Source organism: Panicum hallii, chromosome 2, assembly GCF_002211085.1.
Source record: "Panicum hallii strain FIL2 chromosome 2, PHallii_v3.1, whole genome shotgun sequence".
In the NCBI taxonomy this organism is placed as follows: domain Eukaryota; kingdom Viridiplantae; phylum Streptophyta; class Magnoliopsida; order Poales; family Poaceae; genus Panicum; species Panicum hallii.
The window spans coordinates 42,130,144-42,157,914 of NC_038043.1; the positions used below are offsets into that span (position 1 = coordinate 42,130,144).

General features: G+C 52.1%; 1 pseudogene; it reads right to left on the minus strand.

The window, feature by feature from the left end:
- Nucleotides 1-231: 231 nt before the first annotated feature.
- On the minus strand, nt 232-27,771 carry LOC112881073 (annotated as a pseudogene).

The window sequence follows — 27,771 nt, forward strand, 5'->3', positions numbered from 1 at the left end:
CCGGTCGCTCGGCTGGATGTAGTCCAGTTCCCCCATAGTACGCTTGGAAGCTGGTCAACCCACGTCACATCATGTTTCTCAAGATTGTTGTAGGTGCGAATCTTGAGCCCCCTGAGTATCTCAGCATTAGCCTGCGGCCACTTGGCCATTGCTTCTGGGATGTGCCACCGAAGCGAAGCAGAGCTGGATGCTGATGTCCTCACAGTACTCCTGAAAGTGCTGGCTCTTGAACTAGGTCCCGTTGTCGATGATGATTCGGTTCGGGACCCCGAACCTGCACACAATTGACTTGAGGAACGCAATTGCCGATGCCTTGGTGATGTTGACCACAGGGGTTGCTTCCAGCCACTTAGTGAACTTGTCGATGGCAACGTAGAGGTACCGGTACCCACCGACGGTCCTGGGGAAAGGTCCCAAGATGTCCAACCCCGTACAGCGAAAGGCCAAGAGGGTGGAATCATTTGCAGAGCCTGAGCTAGAGTGTGTATCTGTTTTTCATGGAATTGGCATGCTTTGCAGGATTTTACCAGCTCAGCTGCATCCTGGAGCCCTGTCGGCCAGTAAAAGCCATGCCGGAAGGCTTTATCGACCAGCGTGCGGGATGAAGAATGACTTCCGCACTCGCCTCCATGGATCTCTTCGAGCACGTCGCAGCCTTTTTTCCTGGGTGATGCACCGCATGAGGGTGCCATTGGCGCCACGGCAGTAGAGATCCCCTTCTACCATCGCGTATCGCTTATCCAATCGCACTATGCGCTCAGCAGATGCTTGGTCTTCAGGAAGGAAGTTGTCTTTCAGGTAGTCCCGGATCTCGGAGATCCATGCATCAGGACTCCTCTGAGAAACTGGGTGCGGCTCCACGAGGTCTTCGGGACCCTCGAGGGTGCACACAACCCTTGGCGGACCCCACGGATGGAGCGCCGCCGGGACCGCTAGCTTCGAGGTCTTGGTCTGACCCCCTTCACCCAGTTCGGCAGGCTGAGCGGAGGACTTCAGCAGCCGTCTTTGGACGATGCCCTCTGGCATGGATGCCTGAGTTGATGACCTCACGGAGAGCGCATCTGCCACTGAGTTGCCCTCACGTGGAACATGTTGCAGTTCCAGTGCGTTGAAGTTCTTCTCCAGCATCCTCACGTGGATGAGGTATGCTGTGAGCTGGGGATTGTTGCAACAACACTCCCCCCGGACCTGCCTAATGACAAGTTGGGAGTCTCCCTTGACTAGGAGCTCCCGGACCTCCAGGGATAGGGCCACCATCAATCCAAAGATCAGGGCCTCGTACTCCGCCATGTTGTAGGTGGCCTTAAAGTCGAGGAGCACCGTATACTTTACTTGTTCGCAACTTGGGTCGATGAGAACCACGCCAGCTCCAGCCTTCTTGTTGCATGTGGACTCGTTGAAGAAGAGCGTCCAGTGGGGTTCGGCGAACTCCGGAGCCCTGACTTCTGGAGGTGGGGGGTCCGCACCATGGTCCGGACCCCCTAGGACGCTTGGCGTAGGAGTCCATTCGGCAACGAAGTCGGCAAGGACTTGGCTTTTGATGGCGTGGCGGGGCTGGAAGTTGAGTTGAAATCCAGCAAGCTCCGCAGCCTACTTGGCGATGTTTCCCATAGCGTTGGAGTTGTGGAGGATGGCCCTCAAGGGGTAAGAGGTCACCACCACAATCTTGTGGGCCTGGAAATAATGGTGGAGCTTCCGGAACGCAATGAGTATAGCATAATGGAGCTTATGCATCTCGGGATACCTGGCCTTTGCCTCATGCAGGACCTCGCTGACGTAGTAGACCGGCTTCTGGATGGTCTTGATCTTGCCATCGGGACTGGTTCCTTCTCCCTGTGCTGGGTACTCACCGGACCCCAGGTCTTCTGGTTCTTTCCCGGGTCGGGACCCGGCCGACCCCCCCGAAGCAGGGTTGGTTGTCACATTGGTGGAGGCCGGACCTCCACTTCCTACAGGGGGACCGCGGGGGGCCCCTGCAGGAGTTGCACGGACCTCTCAGCGACCAGCACCATGCTGATCACTTCAGTCGTCACTGCAAGGTATAGAAACAGCGTCTCACCCGGGTCCGGAGCCACCAGGACCGGCAGGGAGGTGAGATACTGCTTCATCTCCAGGAAGGCTTGTTCTGCCTCCTCAGTCCATGTGAACAGACTGGACCCCCTCATCAACTTGAAGAAGGGGAGGGCCCTCTCCACCAGCCTTGAGATGAAGCCGCTGAGGGCTGCAAGGGACCCGTCAACCTCTGCACGTCCTTAAGACGTGCTGGGGGTCTCATTGCTTCGATTGCCCTGATCTTATCCGGGTTCACCTCGATCCCCCGGTGTGACACTAGGAAACCGAGAAGTTTTCCCACCGAAATGCTAAAGACACATTTCTCGGCGAAGGGTTTTGACGTCCCTCCGGGAGATGAGCTCTGAACTGCCACTGTACATGACGTACAGCTTCTTGCAGCGCTCGTTCCCCCCCCCCCCCCCGCCGCACTCGGGGTCGGACTGGTGGAAGAGACCCGTAAGGTCCTTCTTTGGGGTTTGATACCCCAACTCCCTCTCCGCCGCGGCAGCATCGGCGTCGGAAACCTTCTCTTTGCCGGATCGCCGCGGCGGGGAGGAGCCATCCTTGGAGGCCTGGTTGCACCTCTTGCTGAGGCGCTCCGCGAGTTTCTGGATCTCGCGGCATTCTACAACGCTGTGGCGGGCCCCAGGATGAACAGGACACGACCCAGGGTCAGTACGCTGTTGGTGCTGGCGCTTGCCGCGCAAGTTCTGGCCCCCCAGCCGCTGCCGCCGCAGCGACCGAAACCCCAGACCGCGGCTTGTTCATGCACGGCCCTCTACAGCCTTGGCGCATTTGTCCGCCAAGGCGAATAAGGTGGTGACAGTTTCCACCTCGTGTGTCGCCAGCTTCTCAGCATCTTCTCATCACGGACCCGCTGACGGAAACCCGTGATAATAGATGCATCGGAGATACGCGGAATGGTTCCACGTACCTTGGTGAAGCGGGAGATGAAGGCCTGGAGGGTTTCCCCGGGTTGTTGCCTCACGGCGTGGAGGACCTCCACGCCATGCTGCTGGTACGCGCTGGCGAAGTTCGCCGTGAGTGCTCGCAAAGCTCACCCGAGGATTGGATGGATTCCGGAGTGAAGTTCATGAGCCACGTCCGAGCTGGCCCGATCAAGGCTACATGGAAGTAACTTGCCATTACAGCGTTGTTACCCCAAACCGCCGTGATGGTGGTGATGTAGACCTGCAGGAATTCTGACGGGTTGGTTGACCCTCGTACTTTTCTGGCAGGTGGGGCCGAAACTTGGACGGCCAGGCCACCGCACGAAGGTGGTCTGCGAGCGCTGCACAGCCCACCCCGGCCACCGGCATGCACATGATGCAGTATACATTATACGTGCATACAAGCTATATTGGTGGGCTGATGGTCCCACCAGGTGATGCTTTGAGGGTGTTGTAATATTAATTTTGCTCGTTAGGTCCAAATATTAACTTTAGCCCATGCGGGAGGGCGCACCTCTTCAGGTGACGATTGAAAAATATGTCACCTAAAGTGACATATAACCACACCCCTCGATTTCTATTAACCTGCACATTAGGCTAGAAAAATTGCTCGTGGCTCGTTAGCTCGCTCGACTTGTAGCCGATTTGGCTCGTCTCGGTCTAATTCATAACGAGCTAAGCACAACTTTATGCTCATTAGTATAATAAGCGAGTTTGAGCCAGCTCGCGAGCTGGTCGCGAGCCGAATGAGCTACGCGTACAACATGATTTCCACCTACGTTATAGGCCGTCTAGAAGCCAAGACTTAGCATTTTCTTTGTGCTTTTGTGCTTGTCCAATGTCCATTGAATGGACCGATAAATTTATATATCTGAGAGACCAAGACTTAGTATTTTGTAACCTCTTTGCTTATGATAGGCTAGCTTATGGGCATATGTTATTGATGGAACATATATGATTGATGAATGATGAAAGTATCACCAATAAAATTATATATGGTCCCGAAAGTATAAAAATAGAATCATATATTATCCTAATATTTTTTTATTTGATCTCTATAGATATATATTATTTGGGAGAGTATATCAGTTTTTGGCTCGCGAGCTGACTGAGCCAGCTCGCGAGCCGGACCGAGCCAAGCCGAGCAGGCTTTTGTGGATAACAAGCCGAGCCAAGCCAACTCTTATCTTAGCAAGCCGGACCGAGCCGAACCGAGCCGGCTCGTTATCTAGCCCTACCCGCACACAAGCAATTTCAGCTCCTCTCTAAGAGCTGCCGTCAAGGAATGATTCGATCGATGTTGTCGTCGTTGCCGTCGGATATCAGACAGGCAGTATGCGGGGACAAACTACCGTGCCCAATATGAACCAGGAGCTGACGATGATGGACTGGCTCGTCTGCTGGTCTACTGGTCTGCGAGGAGGCGGTGTTGGAAGTTTTGCTCACAAAACAGATACAAAGTAAGCTAATCTAAACTTTGTGCAACCTACCAAACAGTAGCTTCTTGCATTGCACAAACCTGGTCTGAGCTGTGCGTGGCTTATTCCTACCCAGGCTCTAGCTAGGAAGCAGTGAAGCAAAACTGTCGGAGGATTTATCCAGCCGGGTGGCGGAATGCACCCACCTAATCCTAGTTTAGGATGAGTTTGGGGGAAGCCAAGGAATGCTAGATCAAGAGGCGTACGAACGCGAGAAGCACACAAGGGTTTAGAGTGGTTCAGGCCGCCAGAGTGTAAAATCCTACGTCCACTATGTGTTGTATTGCTAGGAAGCTTCTGGAACCTCTGTGTGTTCGTGGAACTTGAGAAATCTTGGGTTCTAATGTGTGCGCTCTCCCTTTTATAGTCTCAAAGGGAGCGCGTACACTGAGCGGGGTCCCTACAGGTGGACCCGGTGATATATTAAATAATATACACATTGGAGCCTTAAATGCTACAGATTCGGAAATCTTCCTCTTCGGCTCCCGTGCGTATCCTCTACCAGAGAATGGACATGTGCCATCTCGCCTGCACAGGGTCTGCTGCTGCCGGTAACATGCACAGTGGAAGACGTGCTGTTACTGTTGGGTCAATTCCCGCTGACAGGCGAAGGGGCAATGTTGACCTGCCGTGCTGTAGCCTCCGCGCACACTGTAGCAGCGCACGCCGCAGCCCTCCTGCAACAGATCATAATTACCCTTTGCTCATGCGCGCGGCCCGCCCGCGCACGCAGCGCGGTGATGTGACGTGCCGCCTCGGTAACAGGCGAGCTTACCGTGGTGTCAACATACCTGCCCAACGTGTCAATGGGCAGTCCATGCTCTGTTTTGGGCACGCGTACCCCACCTACCCGCATTTAATGCGGTAGTTGGGCTGGCGTCCCGCCGAAGGCTGGCTGCCACCGGACACGTGGCATAGCTGGCTTAGCAGCCGCTTCCTCATAGGCACGTTGCGGCACCATTCCTCCTCCTCGGAGGGATTGGTGGTCCAGGCCCCCGAGAACTGTCTAGGTGCACAGGCCCCCTAGGGGTCCGGCTTTCACACGTGGCGGCACCGGACCACCCCGTGGTGGTTCGAGCCCGCGGTGGCCGTTCCTGAGCACCTTGTCCTTGTAGGCACAGTGAAGCGCCAGACCAGTGAGAGCACGGGGTAAGATCTGGAGACTGTGACCCCAGCTGTCAGGCCCGGGCCGTACGCCTTGTCACCTAAAGGCTTAGCGCAAGGTTACGGATAACCTTGCGCCCCTCGGGTTGGACATACTAGCAGGAGATATCCCTGTCCATATGTACCGATAAATACCAATCACTACCTATGTAAACGACGCTGACGTGAGTACTTTCACAGTAACTGAAACTGGAATCAGCCAGATTGCCCATCACATGCATTCTTTATATATCCTTTTTGGCCCACACAAGCTACCACCGAATGGGGCCCAATAACAAAGATGTGCATCATGGCGGCCTTGCCCCTCATGAATGAGGCCGGCGCGTGACGACGCAGCCGACCGTGACCATGGTTGGGCCGACGCGAGGGATCCTTTCCGTGCTGGTGGGCCCATTAACCCCGCCTTCTTCTTATCCCGATGCGTCATCCTCTGCTTTTCCAGAGCGATAATTCAAGCGGCTGCTATCGCGCGTGACACCTGAAGCTGCCGTTGCTATCCTCGACGCGCCGCGGGGCGCCTCCAGTAGGCACGGCACTGCCGGCACGGTGGCCGCGGTGGCACTCCCGTACGCGTTCCAGCAGAAGGCGGCGGCCGCCGCGCCCGCGCCGGAGGCTGGCAAGAACTCGTGGTAAGAACCGTCTAATTTAATATTATTTTAAATCAACCGTCTCATCATCCTTAAGATAAGAGCTAGCATATTTTCATTTAAGAGCGTACCACATGCTAACCCACATCTACAGACTTCGACAACCGACGCGTCATTCACCTAAAATAATATCAAATCCGGTAATCTTGGTACGTGCTCCATAGCATGCCCAAGATCATGCATACACGTACTGTTTTGTAAATACACACATCGCCAATAAACCATAAATAGCACAACACTTTTAGTCATTACAAGAGTTCAACATCAAATATTACAAATTCAAGACATAGGAGGTTCAAACATAGGTGGTTCAAATATGAAATTAAAAGGTTCCAACTCACGAATGATGACAAAAGAGATATGAAATTAAAGTTTAATATTTCAACATGCTCACACAAAAGATAAACTGCGCAGTGCATAAATCGATAAAAGTGCAACAAAGCAACAGCGTCTTGCTCAAGGGCACCATTATGGCCACAACAACCTACGCGCCGGAATTCGCGGGGTAGAAGTGGCCAAAAATAACTTCCGGCTCACCTACAACTTGTATTAAAAAGCAACATGAGTACAAAGGTACTCACAAGTCTTACGCAATTATATAAACAAGAATTCTGCAAATGGGTTTCAACAAGGATGAGGCTTGCTTTATGGTTAAGTAATTATTGCATAAGCATGAGCTCTCTAAACTAACTGTCAGACCCGGGGCCATCGGGCTGGGCACATAACGTAGTTTAAAGAGGTCTAAGAGATTAAGTTCGTCTTATCTCTTATTCATTTTGTTTATCTCTTGTTTATCCCGTTTAAATAGGAGATAGAGCTAACCAACACGGAAGGGATCTACTCGAGATATGTTCTGGTATGATTCCTCAGCGGAGGTTGGTTAGCATCTTTGTAATTCTGGCTTCTCGGATATATAAGGGAGGTCAGGGACCCCTCTCAAAAAAGAGATCATTAGGTCATTCTATACCGAAGGCAATACAAACCATACAGGACGTAGGGTGTTACGCTCCGTGCGGCCCGAACCTGTCTAAGTCTTGTGTTCCTTGTACCCTCGAGTTCCTGATCTCGGCGTCTCCTCACCCAAAATCTACCACCTTGGGTATACCCCTCGGTGGGGAGCCGGTTAAACACCGACAGCTGGCGCGCCAGGTAGGGGAGCGCGTTGAAGATCCACCAGCGAGCTCGATGGCATCTTTCAGTTTTATCAGGTCAGTTCCCTCTCAGGGTACGACATTCGTTTTTGGCTCGTGGGTTTGTGTCGCAGATGGTGCGGGCAACTTTCGGCGATTCCTCGTCGACATGAAGCCAAAAACCTTCACTGCGGATCCTCACAGCGGCCTCGACAAGTTTGTCGACGAGCTCGACAACTTGCCGCTCCATACTTCCGCAGCACAGATCGAGATGGAGTCTGCTCCAGGCTCGACTTCTTCTGGTGTTGCGACAACTTCCCCTGGTTTGGGCTTGTTCCAATCTAGGGATCCGCATGGTCGATCTCAACTCGGCTCATGCAAACCGGCCACTGATCTTCAGGAGGCCAACGTCGCTAGGTCCCTCTCCATGTTAGAGAAGGATCTGGGCTTGCTGCTCCAGGACGAAAAGCCTGAAGCCACCGCGTGTTGGGGGGCTTCGGGTTGTTCCGGTCCTGGTGATTTGGAGATCACCTCTCTGCCGAAGGGGCGCATTGTGCATTGGAGGGGCATGATGCTCTCCGATCTACTCGAGGCAGAGGGACGGCTTGTGGCTCACCTCGAGCCATTGCCCTTCCAAGAGGGCAGCCCATTGGCCACCGCGGTGGAGGGGTCGACTGAACTAGTCGACGAAAGCTCTCACGACCTTTCCTCCCGCCAGGTGCTGATGGACGAAGAAGCCGAGGACGATGGGGATCTTCCCATCGTCAACTTTGAAGCGATCTCCGAAGATGAGATCACGGCCAACGCTGGCGACGAGAATGACGCCGATCGAGAGGCGCGGAGGGCCAGGAACAGGGCCCGCACAATCCGGCGAAGGAGGGCGAACGAGCGTAGGCAATCTATGCATCGCGAGCTTGACCCTGAGTTCACCGCCGTAAGCGAGCGGGGATTCAGGACTCCGGTGGCCAACATCGCTAGGGTGACGGCCATCCTCGAGCGCAGCCATGATCCGGAGGTACGTCAAGCACTCCTCTACGCGCAGAGGGCTTGGATCCAGCTGGATCAACACAACCCAGCGCCCACCATCTGGGAGGAGCGCGTTGACGAGAGTCGAAGTCAGGCTCATAGCCGAACGGCTGGCGGCCGTCCTCGACACCAGATCAGCAACGATAATGCGCGTGGGAGCTAGGCCCCTGGCGGGAGGCAACAGCCACCGCAAGGGGGTCACCCGCGACAGGCTAATCATCGACCTCCTTCGGAGGACCTGCGCCAGCACATCAATGAAGGTCGCGACGCGCGGACCGTGATCTCCTCCAGGCGCAAGGTCCGCGAAGAAGTCAAGACTGAAGGTACTGACTGTAGCGATCGATTCCCTGCTTTTTCTGCTCGTTTCAGCAGCTACAAGTACCCAGAGAGCTTCAAGCCGATCGGCATCACCAAGTACGACGGCAAGCAAGCCCCTCAGCAGTGGCTACGTTGCTACTCCACAGCCATTGAGGTCGCAGGGGGTTCAAACATCACCAAAGTCATCTACTTCCCGATGGCTTTGGACCCTTCACCGCTCACTTGGCTGGAAAGCCTCAGCAGCAACTCCATCGACTCCTGGGAATGACTTAAGAAGGTCTTCATCGACAATTTTCAGGGAGCGATTGCCCGTGCAGGTACTCGACACGATCTTGCCCAGTGCAAGCAAGAACGTAACGAGCTCCTGCAGTCTTACACGCGTTGCTTCTTTGACGTTCGCGCTACTATCGCGAACAACGGCATCACCGACCCGGGCATCTATAGGGATTTCGGGCGGAACAAGCCAAAGACTGTTGCGGGCCTTCGTGATATGATGCACGATTGGTCCGAACAGGAGGAGAAGATGCGGGAGCGGTTCCCGCGGCGTCAAGACAGCAACCTGAGGCGTCCAAACGATAACCGCAACGACAAAGGCCAGCGGGACTTTTTGGGGCCACCCCGAAAGCGAAAGCCAGATGATGTCATCGCGGCTATGGATCGTCCTTCGCGGGGCAAGAGGTCGACGACACAGGAGGAGTTCAGGAAGCTCCTGCAGAAGAAGTGCCCATGGCATCCGGGTGCCAGCCACGCCGCCATCGACTGCTATCACCTTCGGAGGACGTTCAGCAACTCCGGTGGCGGAAAGAAGAACAAGAAGCCTGCTGACAAAGAACCCGAGGATGATGATCAAGAGGACCACGGGCGCAACCCGAAGTTTCAAGACGCGTCAAAAGTTATCAACGTCAACTTTAGGGGAGACGAGGATTTTTGCTACAGGCGGGATCAGAAGCTGCTCCTCCGGGAGATTTTGTCCATCGAGCCGGTGGTACCACGACCACTCCGTTGGTCGGAGGTCCCCATCTCGTTCTCCCGCGACAACCAGTGGACGAGCTTTTCGGAGCTCGGTAAGTTCCCCTTGGTCCTAGATCCTGTGGTAGCAGAGGTCAATCTCACCAAGGTCCTCATTGACGGCGGGAGTGGGCTCAATCTCATCTTCGTCAGCACTCTGAAGAAGATGGACCTGGACTTCAAGGACATGCTGGTTCCCAGCAAGTCTCCCTTTTACGGTATTGTCCCAGGTAACGCGGCACACCCGCTGGGTACGGTGGTCCTCCCAGTCACCTTTGGCACTCGGGAGAACTATCGTACCGAGTTCATCAAGTTCGAGGTGGCTAACTTCGAATCTTCTTACCATGCTATATTGGGTCGACCGGCACTTGCCAGATTTATGGCAGTGCCGCATTACGTCTATTTGCTTCTTAAGATGCCAGGACTCAGTGGGGTACTCACCCTCCGTGGCGACCTGAAGAATTCATACGACTGTAATCAGGAGGCGATCCAATATGCTTCGACTACTCGCGTGCCAGATGCTTCGGGAGAAGTACTCGCGGCCGCGCAGCAGCTTTCCCAATCCGGGCTGGAGATCCCTTCCAAGAAGGCCAGCAAGTCGAGCATCCAGTCGACTGATGACGTGGCCCTCAAGTCGATCCAGCTTCAGGAGGGAGATTCATCTAAGACCGCTATCATTGGTGCCGGCTTAGGTGACAAATAGGAATTCGCGCTCGTCAGTTTCCTTCGGGCTAACCGAGATATATTCGCCTGGAAACCAGCGGATATGCCAGGGGTGCCTAGGGAGTTGATCAAGCATGCTTTGAATGTCCACCCGAAGGCTACGCCTAAAAAGCAACGCCTACGGAGGTTTGCCCACGACAAGCGTGAGGCCATTAAACGGGAGATTGCTAAACTTCTCGCGGCTGGATTCATTAAAGAAGTAATTCATCCAGAGTGGGTAGCGAATCCTGTTCTTGTAAAGAAAAAGAATAATGAATGGAGAATGTGTGTCGACTACACCGATCTTAACAAGCACTGCCCAAAGGATCATTTTGGGCTGCCGCGCATTGACCAAGTTGTCGATTCGACGGCTGGTTGTGTCCTTCTCTGCTTTCTTGATTGTTACTCAGGATATCATCAGATCGTGCTCAAGGAGGAGGACCAAATCAAGACTGCGTTTATCACCCCGTATGGGACTTACGCCTACAAAACAATGTCCTTCGGGTTGAAAAACGCAGGAGCAACATACTAGCGTGCGATCCAAATGTGTTTCGCGGATCAGCTACACCAGAATGTTGAAGCTTATGTGGACGACGTCGTCATCAAGACCAGGGCGTCTAGCGACTTAATTGCGGATTTGGAGGAAACATTTAGCAGCCTGCGCAGATTCCGGTGGAAACTCAATCCCACCAAGTGCGTCTTCGGAGTACCTTCTGTAACACCCTAATGTAATTTTCCTAAATTTTGAGGAATTTATTTGGGCTTAAATAAAATTTCCAGGGTTTTTCTCTAATTTATCTCGCATTTAAAGTAATTTTATAACGCAAGTAATTAAAATTCATTATAGGATCAACTTGCTTGTGCATTCATGCTGGAGCATTGTTTTATTTGTGTTGAGTTGTAGGGTTTGAATTCAAATTTATTTGAATCCAACTAGATTTGTTTGAATGGTTAGAGTATAAAAAAAAGAAAAGGAAGGAAACAGGAAGGTAGGTCAGTCATTTCTTCTATTCTCAGCCATTCCTTCTATTCTCAGTCATTCCTCTATTCTCAGTCATTCCTTCTATTCTCAGTCATTCCTTCTATTCTCAGTCATTCCTCTATTCTCAGTCATTTCTTCTATTCTCAGTCATTTCTGCTATTCTCAGTTATTCTTTCTATTCTCAGTCATTCCTTCAATTCTCGGTCATTCCCTCAGCCGGCCCCATCTGTCGGCCCTTCTTCCTCCTCCCTCTACCGGCCGCACAACGACCGCCCGAAATCTCCGGCGAGCCCTCGTGCCGGGCCCGCACGCCGAGGTTGCCCCATCGCCCCACAAATAGGATCCCCAACTCCCTGCATCTCATCCCCTACCCCGTAGCCGCCCCAAAACCCTAGCGCTGCTGCCCTTCTCCTCCGCCGCGCTGCATCCTCGGCCTTGCCGTGGGCACGCCACTCCACCGCGCCCCGGGCCGCAAGAGCTTGCGCATCAGCATCGCCCCACCACCCAGAAGCTCCAGCGCCCTTCACCCGCAATCTCGGCCTGCTCCTCGGTCCGAATTTCCTCCCGAAGGCCGCCACCGGTGAGCACGGCCGCCGCCGCAATTCCTTGACGCCGGTGAACCGCGGGCTTCCTTAACCCGCTGATTACCTCCATAGGAGTCCCCGGAGCCGATTTACGCAAGCTAAGGACCCCGGCCACCTCGGCATCACCTTCCTCCACGAGAGCCCGACCCCTCCGCCGCCGGTCGTCGTCGTCGTCCTCCTTCAGCCGCAGCTCCGGTCTCCACAAGCCCCTGGTGAGCATCGCATCAAACCCCCGAAGCTTATGCGCTAGATGTCCAAGCCCAGGATCCTTCCTAGCCCTCCGAACGCGCGCGCCGTCGTTGCGCCGCCGCGCCGAGCCGCCCCCGCCGTCGTGCTCGTCGCTAGAACCCCTCCCGTGCCTCGCTTTAGCCTTAGGTAGCTCGCGCTTGTCACGCGGATCACGCCCGACCCAAGGCCGGGTCGATTTGGCCCCCGGAGCGGCGGGAACGCCGAGCTCCGGCGAGCCCGAGCCGTGCGCCGCCGCGGGAGTCAAATTCCGACGACCGTTCCGCCGTCCCCGCGAGCCAGCCAGATCGGACCGGTCTGTTCCAGATCGGACCGTTCGGACTTTCCGCCGTGCAGATCAGACCGTCCGAACTAGATTGGGTCCGAACCGTCCGATCTAGACACGACAGCCTAGATTAGAAGATACCCCTCAGCTGTGATGGTTTTGTTAAAGAGCCCCTGCGCTTTTTAGGAATCAACCCGCAGTCCACCCGTAGTTTAAAATAATTACGGTTAGGTCCTATTTTATGCTTTTAGGCCCCTGAGCTTCTTGGAATTAGTGCCCGCAGTCCATGCCTTGGGTTTTCGAGTGCTAGCCCCTGTGTCTACCCATTATTTGCGTCTAGACCCTCGGTTTTTGCGCAGAACCCCTTGGAACCTCCAGTTCTCTTGCAAATAGGTCCCTGGATCTTGTTTCAAGCGTAGATTTCGCGTCTTAGCTCCGTTTTAGGTGTTCTTTATATCCACGCGATCGTTGTAACGTGTAGAATAGTTCTAGACCAGTTTGGTGTGCTGTTCTATTGTATTGGTGTACTGTTTTCTTATAGTTTGCTATTATTTGTGCATGTGTGTATGTGTGGACTATGCTTGATGATCGTGCGTAGACGCGGAGCCTTTGGACCAGTACCAGGAGCCGCCATCTTCTGAGCAGTTTGAGCAGCAGCAGGAGAATTTCGAGGAAGGCAAGTATAACATGGACCTCCTATCACTTGTCAATACAATTTCATACTGCATTTTAATACTGTATGCCTATAAGGACTTTCCTAGCCACTCTATATCCTTTATATATCCTTTGGGTTGCATTTTGGTTAGTTGTGCTAGGTTGCTGCGCTATAACACACCTGGTCCTTTTTAATTAATTTGTTAATGATCTTATGCAACTTAATTCTGGAGCCGACCCTCTGTGCTGTGTGCTTGAGTGGTTAGTGCGTTCTTAAAAATATGTTTTTGTAGAAACATGGTTTAGGGGGCCAGCACGGTGCTTAGTGCTTGGTTGGCTACTCTCCATAAGGACCGGTTCATAGAGCGACAACCTGGGACAACCGCGCAACCACAAGACTAGAATGGGACGGTCTTGACTTACTAATTAGGTCGTGTTGGTTCGGGAGTAACTTACCTGCGTGGGCAAGAGAGGTGGTAAGCTTCAATGGTCCCTGCTCTTTCGGCTTGGTCTGTGCTGTGTGTCTTGTACCCCCGGAGGTGGGCCCCATCGTTGCTGATCCAGAATCCTTAGCGGTTACACCTTACCAACGTGATTCTTTGTAACAGTCTCGTAATGTGCTTGCTAGCCATCTCACCTAAGGAAGTGTGATGAACAACTAGCGTAGCTCACGACTTGTGGGTAAAGTTGTGCAACCTCTCGAGAGTGTAAAACTGATATTTCAGCTGTGCTCACAGTCATGAGCGGCCCAGATCCTCCTTTTGATTAGTGGGGTTATCAACCTTTGATTAGGGAGATTCCCCGGGTGGTTTTGGTTTGGATGGTTCTCAGTAGTTATTAATTAATATTAATTAATTTATTATGCAATTGGGTTTATGGTAACTCATCCACTGGTAGTAACTAGCTTTAATAAAATTTGCCAAGACTAAAAGCTAATGCAGTTGAGTCAGCTAGCCTAGAGCCTCATAGTTTGTGTTGTACTTGTTGAGTACGAGTTTGTACTCACCCTTGCCTCTCTTCTCTTCTGTTCTCTTGGATATCTTCGACTGCTGCTCAGTGCCCGGCAACGTGGAGTACTATGTCAGCGGCTTCGACGACTTCTAGGCGTTTGTCTCCCAGTCGACGTCCCTGTGGCGCCCCACTCTTCATGTATTCATTTTACGCTTCCGCATTCCTTGAACTGATTCTTGATTCAGTTGTAATAAAGATATTCATTTTATAATTTATACGCTTTTATTCGTGATATGTGTTGTGATATCTTGATAATCTGTTGTATATATGCGTGACTTGATCCTGGCGCATATATTATTGCTCGATTTATGTTCTTATAAATCGGGTGTGACACCTTCAGGGAAATTGCTCGGGTTCATCGTCAGCAACTGAGGCATTGAAGCCAACCCTGTAAAGATTACGGTCATCTCTGATATGGAGGCTCCGGCCACAATCAAGGATGTGCAGAAATTAACAGGTTGTATGGCGGCCCTAAACAGGTTCATCTCCCGACTCGGGGAGAGAGGACTACCTTTCTTTAATCTCCTGAAATGCCAAGATAAGTTTCAATGGACGGAGGAGGCTGAGCGGGCCTTGCAGGACCTGAAACATCATCTTCAGTCACCTCCGATCCTTACAGCATTGTTGCCAGGGGAGGATCTGCTACTTTACATCACGGCAACAACTCATGTTGTCAGCAGTGCTATTGTAGTCGAGCGAGGTGAGGAAGGCCATGCGTTCGGAGTGCAGAGGCCTGTTTACTTCGTCAGCGAAGTCCTCTCCGAATCCAAGGTACGGTATCCAGCTGTTCAAAAACTTTTATACGCAATCTTAATCACATCAAGAAATCTACGCCATTACTTCGACGAGTACAAGATTATTGTGATTACGGATTTCCCATTGGGGATATTCTTCATAATCAAGATGCCACGGGACGCGTATCCAAGTGGGCAGTGGAACTGGAGGCTTTGTCAATCGACTTCAAGCCACGCACTGCAATCAAGTCACAGGCTCTAGTCGACTTCATGGCTGAATGGAGGGAGAATCAAGTTCCAACCCCAGTGGACAAGCCAGAGCACTGGACCATGTATTTTGACGGGTCCCTCAAGCTCGACGGCGGCAGCGCTGGTGTTCTGCTTATTTCTCCACGAGGTGAACAATTGAAATACGTCCTTCAGATCCTGTGGGCGGTATCCAACAATGAAGCCGAGTATGAAGCCTTGCTTCACGGGCTTCGTTTGGTGATATCACTAGGGATCAAGCGTCTACTTGTATATAGCGATTGCCTTCTTGTTGTCCAGCAGGTCAACAAGGAATGGGACTGCAACAAGGAGACGATGGATGCTTATGTATAGGAAGTGCGCAAGTTGGAAAGCAATTTCTCCGGCTTGGACGTTCACCATGTATTGTGGGAGCACAACGTTGGTGCGGATATCCTGTCCAAACTGGGGTCCACGAGTGCTCAGGTCCCGCCGGGAGTCTTTGTCCAGGAGATCAAGCAGCCTTCCATCAAATCCTCTCCACAGCTAACCATCGATGCGGGTCCCCAACAACCCGATCGAGAGGTTATGGTGCTAGGGGAGGACTGGCGAGACGCTTTTATCGACTTCATTCGAGATCAACGGCTACCAGTAGGAATCGATGCCAAAAGTGCGGACACGGCACGCGTCTTGCGCAAAAGCAAGGGCTTCGTCCTGGTCGACGGCAAGCTTTATCGGCGCGGCGCTCGGTCAGGAGTTCTCATGAAGTGTGTCACAACGGAAGATGGTTACGACATACTGCGGGAGATCCACGAGGGCGTCTGCGGAAACCATGCAGCTTCAAGAACGCTGGTGGGGAAAGCATACAGGGCCAGTTTCTGGTGGCCCACTGCAGTGACCGAGGCAGAAGATCTCGTCCGCAGGTGCCAAAATTGTCAATTCTTCGGCAAAAGGACTCACGTCCCAGCTCATAGCCTCATCACTATACCGCCATCTTGGCCTTTCGCTTGTTGGAGTCTTGACATGATTGGGCCCTTCACGACGGTGACAGGCGGTTTTACCCATGTTCTGGTGGCCATCGACAAGTTCACTAAGTGGATCGAGTACAAGTCGATAGCCAAGCTCACGCCAGATCGGGTCGTCGACTTCATCTCAGATATTTTGCATCGCTTCGGCTTCCCCAACACCATCATCACGGACTTGGGATCAAACTTCATGGCCAACCAGTTCTGGGAGTTCTGCGAGAATGCTTGCATCAAAGTTAAATATGTCTCGGTTGCACACCCAAGGGCCAATGGACAAGTCGAAAGGGCGAACGGCTTGATCATTGACGACCTCAAGAAGAGACTTTATGATGAAAACAGCAAGAAGGGAGGCAAATGGGTGCATGAGCTACCACACGTCGTCTGGGGGCTTCGGACTCAGCCGTCCAAAGCCACAGGTCAAACACCTTTCTTCCTTGTATATGGATCTGAAGCTATCCTACCAGCCAATATTATGTGGAAGTCTCTAAGGGTCGAAATGTACAATGAAGGCGAGGCGGACGAGGCGCGGCTGTTAGAGCTTGATTCTATGGAAGAAGCTCGTTGCACCGCCCTTTTCCAGTCAGCTCGGTACCTGCAGGGGATCCGGCGATATCATGATTGCAACGTCAGGGAGCGGTCATTCAATGTTGGCGAGTTGGTCTTGCGTCGTATTCAGGACGAATCTGGCCTACACAAGCTCAACTCAAAGTGGGAGGGCCCGTTCGTCGTCAAGCAGGTTACAAGGCTAGGGTCTTATCGACTACAATTTCCTGAGGGTCACGATGTCCCGAAGTCCTGGAACGTTCAGAACCTGCGCAAATTCTACCCTTAAGTCGAGGCCCGGCGATTGCTGAATCCCCGAGGGCTCAGAAGGTCTCCTTTCCCCGAATCAATGTGGAGGCTATGAGCCACATGACCCGGGTTGTACATTTCCTTTTACTTACACGACGGCCATGGTCGCGTGCAGACACAACTATAAATCGACTTCTTGTCGTGAATGATGCGAGGGCTACGGCCACGATCATCACCTTTCAACTCCCGTTCCTGACGGAACCCTCGGCTCCGGCCAACCCCTCTACATATCAAGTTCCGCCGCGACCTTGGATGGTCACACGCGACAGCAGTCGCATTTTTTCGACACAGTCGATCCGCTCGACTGGCTTACACCCAGTACGCTGGAAAGGCTCGCATAAAGAGCTATCTCGACTACATCCTGAGTGGCTGCACTCAGAACAGTCTTGCTTCTGCCAAAAGAATGGCAAACCCACGGCAGCGCCCGCACCTGATCCTAGCAAGCTCGATCCATCCGTCCGGGTCCTACTTAGCGTACGGAGCACGCTCACAGCAGGAGCGACTTTCAACTACACTCAGAGTCGCCGCGCTCGGGGTAGTCCCGTTTTTCTGCCCTACGCACGGCAACCCCGCGACGATGCTCGCGTTCTTTTCCTAACAAGTTTAGACCTGCTCGATCGAGTTGTGGCTAATGTATTAGACGAGTATTAGCTACCCTTCGGGTCGTTGTACCCAGGGAAGCATCTACAACTGGAGCCTTGTAAGCCTGGACCCCAATTCAGCTAAGCACGCAAACAAGTAGAGATATCGAGTGAAGTATTTACATAAGGGAATGATTACTTGTTTCTCACACCCTAATCCTGCAGTACATTATGTACAATTCGCTCTGCTACAGGTTGAGCCTCTCGCAGGTACTCGTCGAATTGTTCGTCCGTGCAGTCTGCTGCCATTCCCTGCGCAAAAATGTCCAGCTGCGCGTTCGGCAAGAAGGATTTTACATACGCAAGGGCATTGCTAACGCATGCGACCGGAGCCTCAGACAAGAATTTGAGCACTTTCTTCGGGGCTTCGTGAAGTCGCTCCAGCAGGGGCCGCGGGCTCTCTTCGCCTTCTTCTAGGGGATTCACTATATCCACCAGCTCCTGGGCGGCCCCCCTGAGGTCCCCTAGCTCCTTCTGCTGCCGTTCGTCCTTCTCGCCCAGCGTTTTGATCTGCTGAAGGCAGTCGACGAACTGCCGTTCAGTGTCGTCGATTACCTTCTGCAGCCTTTCAACATCATCTGTACGGCGATACAGCATATTCTTCACATCAGTAAGCAGCTCCTCTTTGTATTTTATTATTTTCCTAAGCTCTGCGGCGAGGATATTTCAGCAACCAAGGGAAATTACTAAAGAAAAAGTACTCGAGGGAAGCGGGGGCCTACCTTGGTGCGCCTTCTTCTCCAACTTGAGCTGCTCCTGGTACTCCGCTTGTTGCTCCTTGAGCTGTTTCTGGAGCTCGGAGTTGGCCCCTTCGAGGTTTTTCAGGTCATTCTTGAGCAGCCGAACTTCTCGAGTTCTTTCCTGCTTCAGTATATCAAGCTCTCGCTGCAGATAGCAATTTTTCGTCTTCTCCTTAGAGATGCGCTTGTCCAGAGCAGCTAACTCCTTCGCATCATTCACAACTGCGCCGAGCCTCTCCGATTTCTTCTGGGATTTGATGATTACATGCTGCGCAACGGGCGGAAATCGGGTCAAAGCAGCCCATCAATGTGCACAACCGGAATATCACTCAAGTCTTACCATGGAGAAATCGTATAGTTCCTTGAAGGTGCTCTTGAAGGTCCTCAAATTTTCAGCCGACACCAAGGTGTCGTCTACCAGGTCGGTGGTGATGACGTTCTTGTACCCCGGCCCAGCCCTCAATACCTCACGGGGGTTCCTCGAAGACCCTGCGATGTCTTCGAGCGGTGGTCGCCGGACACCTGCAAGTACAAAAGTTGTCAATACACTACGCCCAGGCCCCGGCAGCAGGCCACGGGCGGGTAAACGCTTGCCTGTGCCATCAGTAGGAGCGGCATCAGGGGCTTCAACTTGTTCTCCGCCACCGGTTTCGGCTTCATCATGTCGGAGCTCGGGAGGCGGCAAGTCGAGGAGCGTCGCATCCGCTTCGGGGGCCAGCTCCGTGGGTGTCGGCTCTCCAGGCGCTGATGGCTCGGATGCTGCAGCAGCTGGGGCCAGTTCTGCACCGGAAGGATCAGCCTGGGTTAATGGCTCTAGGGCTGCAGTAGCCGTGCCCGGGTCCAGCTGAAGCTGCACCACGCTCGCAGCCCTGATGACGTCGAAGTCGTTGTTATACAAGCTGGCAAGAGCAATATTTTCAAGCGACCGGAGGTAAACTTACAGTGTAGATTTCTTTTTGGCAGCCTTTTTCACCCGCAAGGCCCATCGCGGAATCCCTGTCATCGGAGGCGAGGCTTGATCGGCCGATTGAGTGGTCCCCGCCACGGCAATGGTCACTGCAGCGACGGCGGATGGGCCTGTTTCCACCTCCTCGGGTTCGGTCCCGGGTGGCGGAGCAGGAGGACTACAAGTGGATTCTGTCAGTATTCAATGCTATTGACACTTTGCAACTCGTCAAAACAGCAACTCAGTACCTGAATGACTCGACTTCTTGCGCCTTGCATTTGCGCACTAGCCGATGGCCCTTTGGCACCGGTGGTAAAGCGCCGATCAACTCCACGCTCTAGTCGGAGGAGTTGTCCCGGCGCGGTTCTGCTTCGGCTTCTTCTCCCGCCTGCGAGCCCATGCCTTCGGTGGACTCGTTGCTGCATTGAGCTGCAGCAAGGCGAGCCCTCTTGGCTGCAGCGGCAGCAGAGGGGAGGAGGTGATCTGGTCGGGGGACGTCAGGTCGTGGCGGGTAGCTGCGGTACAGCTCCGTGTGTCCCTGCAGAAGTTCTTCAGTTAAGCAACGGTGCAAAAGCGGTTATCTTCAGCAAAAAGAAGTCGAATACTTACTGGGCTGGGCGGATTTCGTGCGGAAAATAATGTGGGCACGTACGGCACGGCGTCCACGTCTAGCAGCACCCGCTGAACTCGCTGGAGCGCGACTTCATCCGGCAAATCCTCTGTGCACATGCGAGAAGGATCAGCGGGGCCTGTGTACTCGAATCCCAGGCGATGGCGCTACTGGATGGGTTGAACGCGGCGTTTGTAAAATGCGAACATGACGGAGGCGCCGGTCACTCCCTTCTTCTTCTGTGCCTCAATGACGTCCAGCAGCTCTTTGACCTGATCCATCTCCCCGCCGGAGGGTTCAAGGTTCCATTCTCCCCTCACTACAGGTGGTCTGTTCGACTTCGTTGGAAGAGGGGGAGCATGGTTTTCGATGTAGAACCAATGGTTTTTCCATCCAGGAAGGTTTGAGGGGAATTTGTATGACAGGTATTTTTCGCCGGCCTGCTGTCGCAGTTGGATGCCGGCGCCCCCTACTACAGAAAGTTTCTTCGTGGTAGGCTGGGGTTTGACGCGGAAGAGGAAGCGGAATAGATCCCAGTGGGGTTCAATTCCGAGAAAGGCTTCGCAGAAGTAGATGAAAATTGAAATATGGCAAACGGAATTAGGGTTGAGGTGATGGGGCTCAAGCCCGTAATAATACAGAAAGCCACGAAAGAAGGAACAAGTGGGGAGGGCCAATCCCCGTTCGGCAAAGTGGAGAAATGTGACGATTTCGTCAATATTTTCCATGGGAAAAGGTTCGCGGTAAGAGGGACGCCAATTGACCTCGGAAACTAGTTTGTTCAGATTATTGAGGGAGCACTTACTGTGTGTCCACTCCGCGGTCGATGGCTCCGCCTCTTTCTTCTTTTTCTCGATCTCTGACTTCTTGGATGTCATCTCCGATGCGCTGGCCACGAGATGCTCGGGGGCTGCGGGGAGAGGGGCGGGGAAGTCGGAGCGGGAGAATCTCCTTGGGGGGATGGCGGCGGTGCTTGGCTCAGATTGGGGATTCTTGGTGGCTTTTGGCGGAATGCGGATTGGAAGCGCGGTTTTTTCCTACTGTTACCGCGGGGTTAAATAACCAGCGGGGTGGGGACAAGTTACTGTTCCGAAGTTCAGGAGTCACTTCCAAAAATATTCCGAATCTGAGGGGTCATTGGATGGATTGTTGGGATTAAATATTCAATTAACCATTTTTTCAGGGTTAGTTAGCCCGAAAAAAGGGGTTTTTCGAATTAATAATCTAATACCCATCATCTGTATCATCATTTTGGTAATTTCGCAAGTTGTCATTTTTAGCCTGCATGCCACGGTTGTTGGATCCTTATCTCCAAATTTTGTGGGATTTAGATTCAAGGCTCGGGGACTGCGGGATACGTGGCATCGACTACTTGTTTTTCAAATTTCTTTGAAAGATAAGGAGAATTACATACTAATGGGACCCTCAGCCTGATTCTCCGATTCAACCTAAGGCTCGGCGGCTACTCCATATGGAGTGCGATTTTTTAAAATCGCACACCACAACAAAAATTCGGGGCATGAGCACCTCATAGCTTCGATGCAGCCAAGCAAGTACTTGAAGAAGAGTTTCGAGACAAAGCTTCAGAAGAAGTCGAAGACTGCTTCGAAGGTACTCGATAAGCCTGCAGTACTCAGCTACGAAGAGCTCGGGGGCTTGTCAGACCCGGGGCCACCGGGCTGGGCACATAACGTAGTTTAAAGAGGTCTAAGAGATTAAGATCGTCTTATCTCTTATTCATTTTGTTTATCTCTTGTTTATCCCGTTTAAATAGGAGATACAGCTAACCAACACGGAGGGGATCTACTCGAGATATGTTCTGGTTTGATTCCTCAGCGGAGGTTGGTTAGCATCTTTGTAATTCTGGCTTCTCGGATATATAAGGGAGGTCAGGGACCCCTCTCAAAAAAGAGATCATTAGGTCATTCTATACCGAAGGCAATACAAACCATACAGGACGTAGGGTGTTACGCTCCGTGCGGCCCGAACCTGTCTAAGTCTTGTGTTCCTTGTACCTTCAAGTTCCTGATCTCGGCGTCCCCTCACCCAAAATCTACCACCTTGGGTATACCCCTCGGTGGGCAACCGGTTAAACACCGACACTAACTTCTAGCTCTCTAATCAAAATTAACAAATCTTGCGCAACCCACAACACAAATTTTAGTTGCTTAGGAGAAGAACAAATAATTGATCATAAAAGTGACATGAACCATTTCCAACATAATCGAAACTTCTACGAAGAATTCATTGTATATTGAGCTTGCTCATAACTGAGAGCACGGCAATTTGAATTGATCATGTACCTTGCAAGGGTGTACTTCTTTAACTACATGACGTAAGGACCATGCGGTTCATCCAACCGATCATGTTGGGTAAGGGGTACTTGCATCAACCTTTTCCAGCAAGTCTCAATCTTCGAAAATCACGCCTAGCTTATACGGAGAGTCATCTAGGTCATCGGGGACACTCCTAAGCCTCTATAAATAGCCCCTTAGCCACGCATCTAGAACCATGCCTCAATGATTAAAACAAAGAAGGTATTAGGCTCATCTATACCATAATTGGATATGTGGTAGCACTTTAAGTTACTCAAAACCGAGGTCATCCACGGACGGTCCTTAACAGGTCCAAACGGACTATGCCTCCAAGACTCCTTTCTCTGAACCCTACAATTTCTCTCAAACCACGAAACCACCATTCCAACATAAAGCAAAGCCGTACAAGTGCAATCAAGGATTGCCGAGTGAGTGTATTGTGACTCTAATCCATTCTTTTCTTTCAAGTTATAAAACTACTCTAAGCATGGCTAAGCAACTAGTCAATTATTTAGTTAGCCAAACTATTGTATGACAAGGATATGGATAAACAAATCAAGGAAGGAAAATGCATAAAAGTAGATACAACAATGTGATAAATAAACATAATACATAACCCATAACCCATAATTAACCAATTGAGATAACTAAAACTAAATCAATTTAAACGGAGAAAAAGAAATCATGCTTAGCTGCTTGTTTTGATTTTCTTCTGGCTCAACAACAAACTCAACACCAAACTCGGGCTCAACGGTGTCAGTTGGCTCAACGGGCTCGCTCTCCGGCGTTTTGGTCACTAATGTACATGAATGGATGCATATGTTAGCATAATGCCTTGTTTGTGCATGAAATGATATGCAATGAAGAGTGAATGGAACAACAGATACACAAACACAAGCTACTAACCAAAATACCCAAGTATCACTAGCACTTAAGTAAGAAAACCTAAAGCAAGAATTATCAACAAGAAATTTATACAGCAAGCATAATCATGAATTAATTTGAGCATACACAGAACATCAACACAAATTCATGAGAGTTGGATTTGCAGCAAAAGCAATTTTATAGAATTATTTATGAGCATAAAAAAATTTAGCTAATTTAAACAAATTAAATATGCAAAATATTTCAAAAAACTATCATAGAAACCAGACAGATAACAGAAGCTAATACAAGTGGATTTACCATTTTATCATTTTTTCAGTAAGAAGAATGCAATAAACAAGCTTACAGATAGCAAGTATGAAAACAGTCTAAAACCCTAATAAACAGCTAGGTTACAGCAAAACAAAATACACCACTGGATAGATCTTTTCATCAGGAATCAAACAAAGTTAAGTTTTATATTATCAGATCATCAGAGAAATTACTAAACATTTAAATTACTTTTTAAAAAAATCATAACTCATTTTATGTAACAGGAACCTGCAAAACAATATCTTTACAAAGTCGATCTACACCAAAGGGTTTCAACAAAATAAGTTTCATAATTTTTGGAGATCTACACAATTCTCTACGAATTTTATAAAGTTACAACATTACAAAACACTAGATCTACCTAATTACAACCACCCCCAGGCGCCGGCAGGTGGGCCCAGGGGTCAACCAAACCCGGTTGGGTCAAGGCCAAATCGAGGGCGCGGCCAGCACGTGTGACCGAGCGCTCGCGACGCGCACGGCGTGGCTCTGCCGCGTCATGGCATGACGGCCGGCGGGTGAAGCGGCTGGGGAGGGGCAGGAGCGCATGCGCGGCGTGTCCTGGTGGGCGACGAGCCTCACCAGCAGCTAGGATGGGCGGGACGGCGCGGCAGAGAGGCGGCGCGATGAGCAGTGGCGGCAGCTGACGAAGCTTGTCGCCGGGGAGCCTACGGGGGAGGGGGGAAAAGAGAGGTAAGGGTTGGAATGGGTCGCAGGAAGGATGAGGAGGCTGCGAGGAATTGAGGCAGGGTTCACCGTTGGTGACGAATTTGGCGGCACCGGAGTTGGGGAAGAAAATGGGGCTGCGGTAGTAGTGGAGAGGAGAGGCGGCTAGGGTTTTGGGTGGCCGACCGGGGCTTAAAACAAGGCAAGGGCGAGGGGTAGGAGCGGGTTTTTGCGTGCCCCCTCGCCACCGTGGCCAACGGGCAGCCGCCGGCGTGGAGACGCCGCCCATGGCGACCAACCAGAGCGTGACGAGCAGAAGGGAAGGAGGGTGTCACCGACGAGTGGGCTCGAGAGAGGGACAAGGGAAAACGCCGGTTGAGATTCAAAATTAAAAAAAAACTAAGTCTTCCCGGGCTCCAAAAATCACCAAACTCTTATTGGAGAAATATAAAAACACCGAGATCACACTCCAACAATAAGCACTCAAAAAGATATTCTAGATTGCTCACAGAAAATGAACAAAACCTCTGCTTTTAAATCTTCTAAGAATTTTATGCTTTGGTTTGATTGTCACAAAATTGAGAAAAAATATTGTAAATTCATCATTTTGTGTCTAGTATTTGAATAAATTATTTGGAGGTACAGTTACATAACAAATTTTGAACTTCCTTCACAAGCATCCAATCAAACAAGGCACAAAAACTAAATAACTCATGCAAACTTATGCACATGATACTTCATTATGCGTTAATGATGTTTAAGATGATGTTGTTTAAATGTTAAGCATATTTACAAGTTTGGGTCGTGACACTCGATGTCGGAGAGTGTGATGCCGGTGCACGGCGCGGCGTCGCTGCAGGCGAGGCGCACGTGCGCGCCGCCGCCCTCGTAGGTGCTGCGGACGTCCGCTTAGGCTATTCACAATAGGAGTTTTATAGGGTGTTTCATGGCATTAATTAGCTTACCACATCAGCAATTTGGATGACATGGCACATCATTTAAGAAGTAAGAGTTTCATGGAGTTTCATGAGGATGAAACTATGTTAACCCATTTCCAAGGACTTGGAAACCGTGTGAAACCTCCATTGAGAGTGTTTTGTTTCATCTTCACACAATTGAGTAAATTCTATTCGTTATTTATTTACAGCATTTAAGTAGTATGTTAGCATATGAAAAAGTGAGATGAAACTCTCTATTGAGAGAGAGTGTTTCATACTTCTACAAAGTTAACGCGGCATTCTTGAAAACATGGACATGAAACCTCCATTGTGATTAGACTTACGACACCCCGGTGACGGACACCGCCGTGGTGGCGCACGCCCTCCACGCGCACGTCCTTGAACGACACTGCCGACACGGACCTGGCGGCGCCCTGCCGCGTCTTGATCCGCACGCCGTTGTCCGACCGGAGGATCGCCGCGCGGCGCACCGTCCCGTTGGACACGCACGCCCGTGCCCCGGGCTTCCCAGGGACCCGATGCTGATGCCATGCCCGCCAGGCCCGCGGGTGACGTCCTCGACGCGCGCGCCGGAGGTGCCGTAACCGATGAAGATGCAGTCGTCGCCGCCGGAGGTCGCGGAGCTGGCGATGAGGACGTCCGTGTAATTCTCGACGTGGATGCCGTTGGTGTTGGGGCTCTGCGCCGGGGCACTGATGGCCAGGCCGCGGACCACCATGCCGCGGCAGCCGTGGAACCGGACGTGGAACTGCGGGCTGGTCTGCACCTTCAGCCCTTGCACCGTCACGTCGTTGCTCAGGAAAAACCTTACAGCCTGGCCACGAACAGAAGTTCATAGAACAAAGTTGGAGCAGTCTTATTATTACAGACAAGAAGCTTACTGCGGTGGCGGTTAATACGGTTAAAAAGGGAGAGTCGCTGGAACACTTACCACCGGGCTGTCACAAAAAATAAACGGGAAAAAAACTTTCATATGCCAATCAGATTCGGTGCCCAAAAAATGCGCCTGTACAATGTCTACGTACCACACGCGAGGCTTGCAAGGGAGATCCCGCCATTTCTGCCCCTTTGCCGTCGACGAGGCCGGCGCCACGCAGCGACACGCCGTGGGCCTGGTAGAACACGATCCAGTCGCGCCTGCGGTTCGCCGGCCACGTGTTGGGGTCGCCCGGCGCCACGATCGTCCCGTCGACCTGCGCTTCATTCAAGATTCAATCCGCTGGGATGATCGTAACATCCATCGAGCTGTCCGAGCAAAAAAACATTGCATCTTTTCTTCTAACCGGAGATGCATTACCTGGAGCGTGACGTTGCCCTGGCACGGTCCTCTGAACACGGTGGCGCGCACCAGGAACGTGCGCCCCGCGGCGCGGCGCCCGGCCCGCCGCGCCGCCCCGGCACGCGGCGCCCCACGCGGCCTCGATCGCGCCGGTGTCGTCCGCCACGCCGTCCCCGGCGGCGCCGAAGCCCTTGACGAGGTCGTACACGATGACCGCACCCGGCCCCGACGGCGGCGGGCCCGGGGGAGTGCTCCACGCTTGTTCTGTGCGCTCGTCGTCGTTGGCCACGAGGAGTCGTGCCTGGTTCGCCTCGTGGCGTGGCGGCGGCCACCCCTGCCGCCGTGGGCACCGTCGCAGAGGAAGGTTGACGCAACGGCAAGCGCGAGAAGCAGAGAAGTGGCGATCCTCGCGGCGGCCTCCATTGGACCTACCGATCAACCTAGCTAAGCTCGAATGAAGCTACGTCACGCCGTCACAGATACGTATAGCTAAGACAAGGTTGCTGGAGATGGACAAGTGAGCAAGTACTTATTAGGGCAGGGAGAGGCAAGCATGGGAGGCCTCATCTGACTAGCCTGCATGCCAAGAACTTAATGCAAGCAGGCACTCAGAATCAGAAACTGTTCGACTGATCTCTTGCCGCCTGGCGAAGGAACTATCCTAACTTGACACATGCTAACTTTTATTTGCTGCAGATGTTGCTAAAACACTGTGACTGTCAGAGTATCGCCAAGGTGATCACGTTTTCCAGTGGAAGGCCACCTCCAACCGTCTAGCTCGGAGCTAACTTATTGTCAGATATCTACCAACGAGGAGAGGAGTGATCCGGCGCTTCGGTCTCATATGGGCCGAAGTGAGATGTGTCAGCGTTCCGTTAGGCCCTGGGCTGGCAGTGGGATTTGGGCCGGCGGAAGGCAAGACGAATTCTGCGCGGTCTGCTTGGTTAGGCCTGCAGACAGGATGGAATGTGTCAACCGCCGGCCCGCACGCCCCTTGTGTCTGAGCTCTGAAGCAACGGCGACTCGGCGAGCTAGGAAACGAGAAGCTTGCGGCCATTCAGAACACATGCTTCGTGTTTGCCACTGCGTGTTTTATCCGTGTCGGCTAAGTTTTGACGGATGCTGAACCCGAAGGAAATGAAACGTTGAACCTCAGAAGCTCCAGCATCATATCCGAGCTGTTTTTTCCGGACCGTCAACGTTGGCTTCCCCACTCCAAAGTCGGAGCAACAATGCCATGTCGAATGCTGAATCACTCTAGTGGTCCTCTGCGTCCTCACGGTCTCATTCGCCCACCTGGGTGACTGTGGCTGTGGCCTTCTGGGCTCTGGCGATGCTCTTTACACGCAAGAAGCCGTCCTCCAT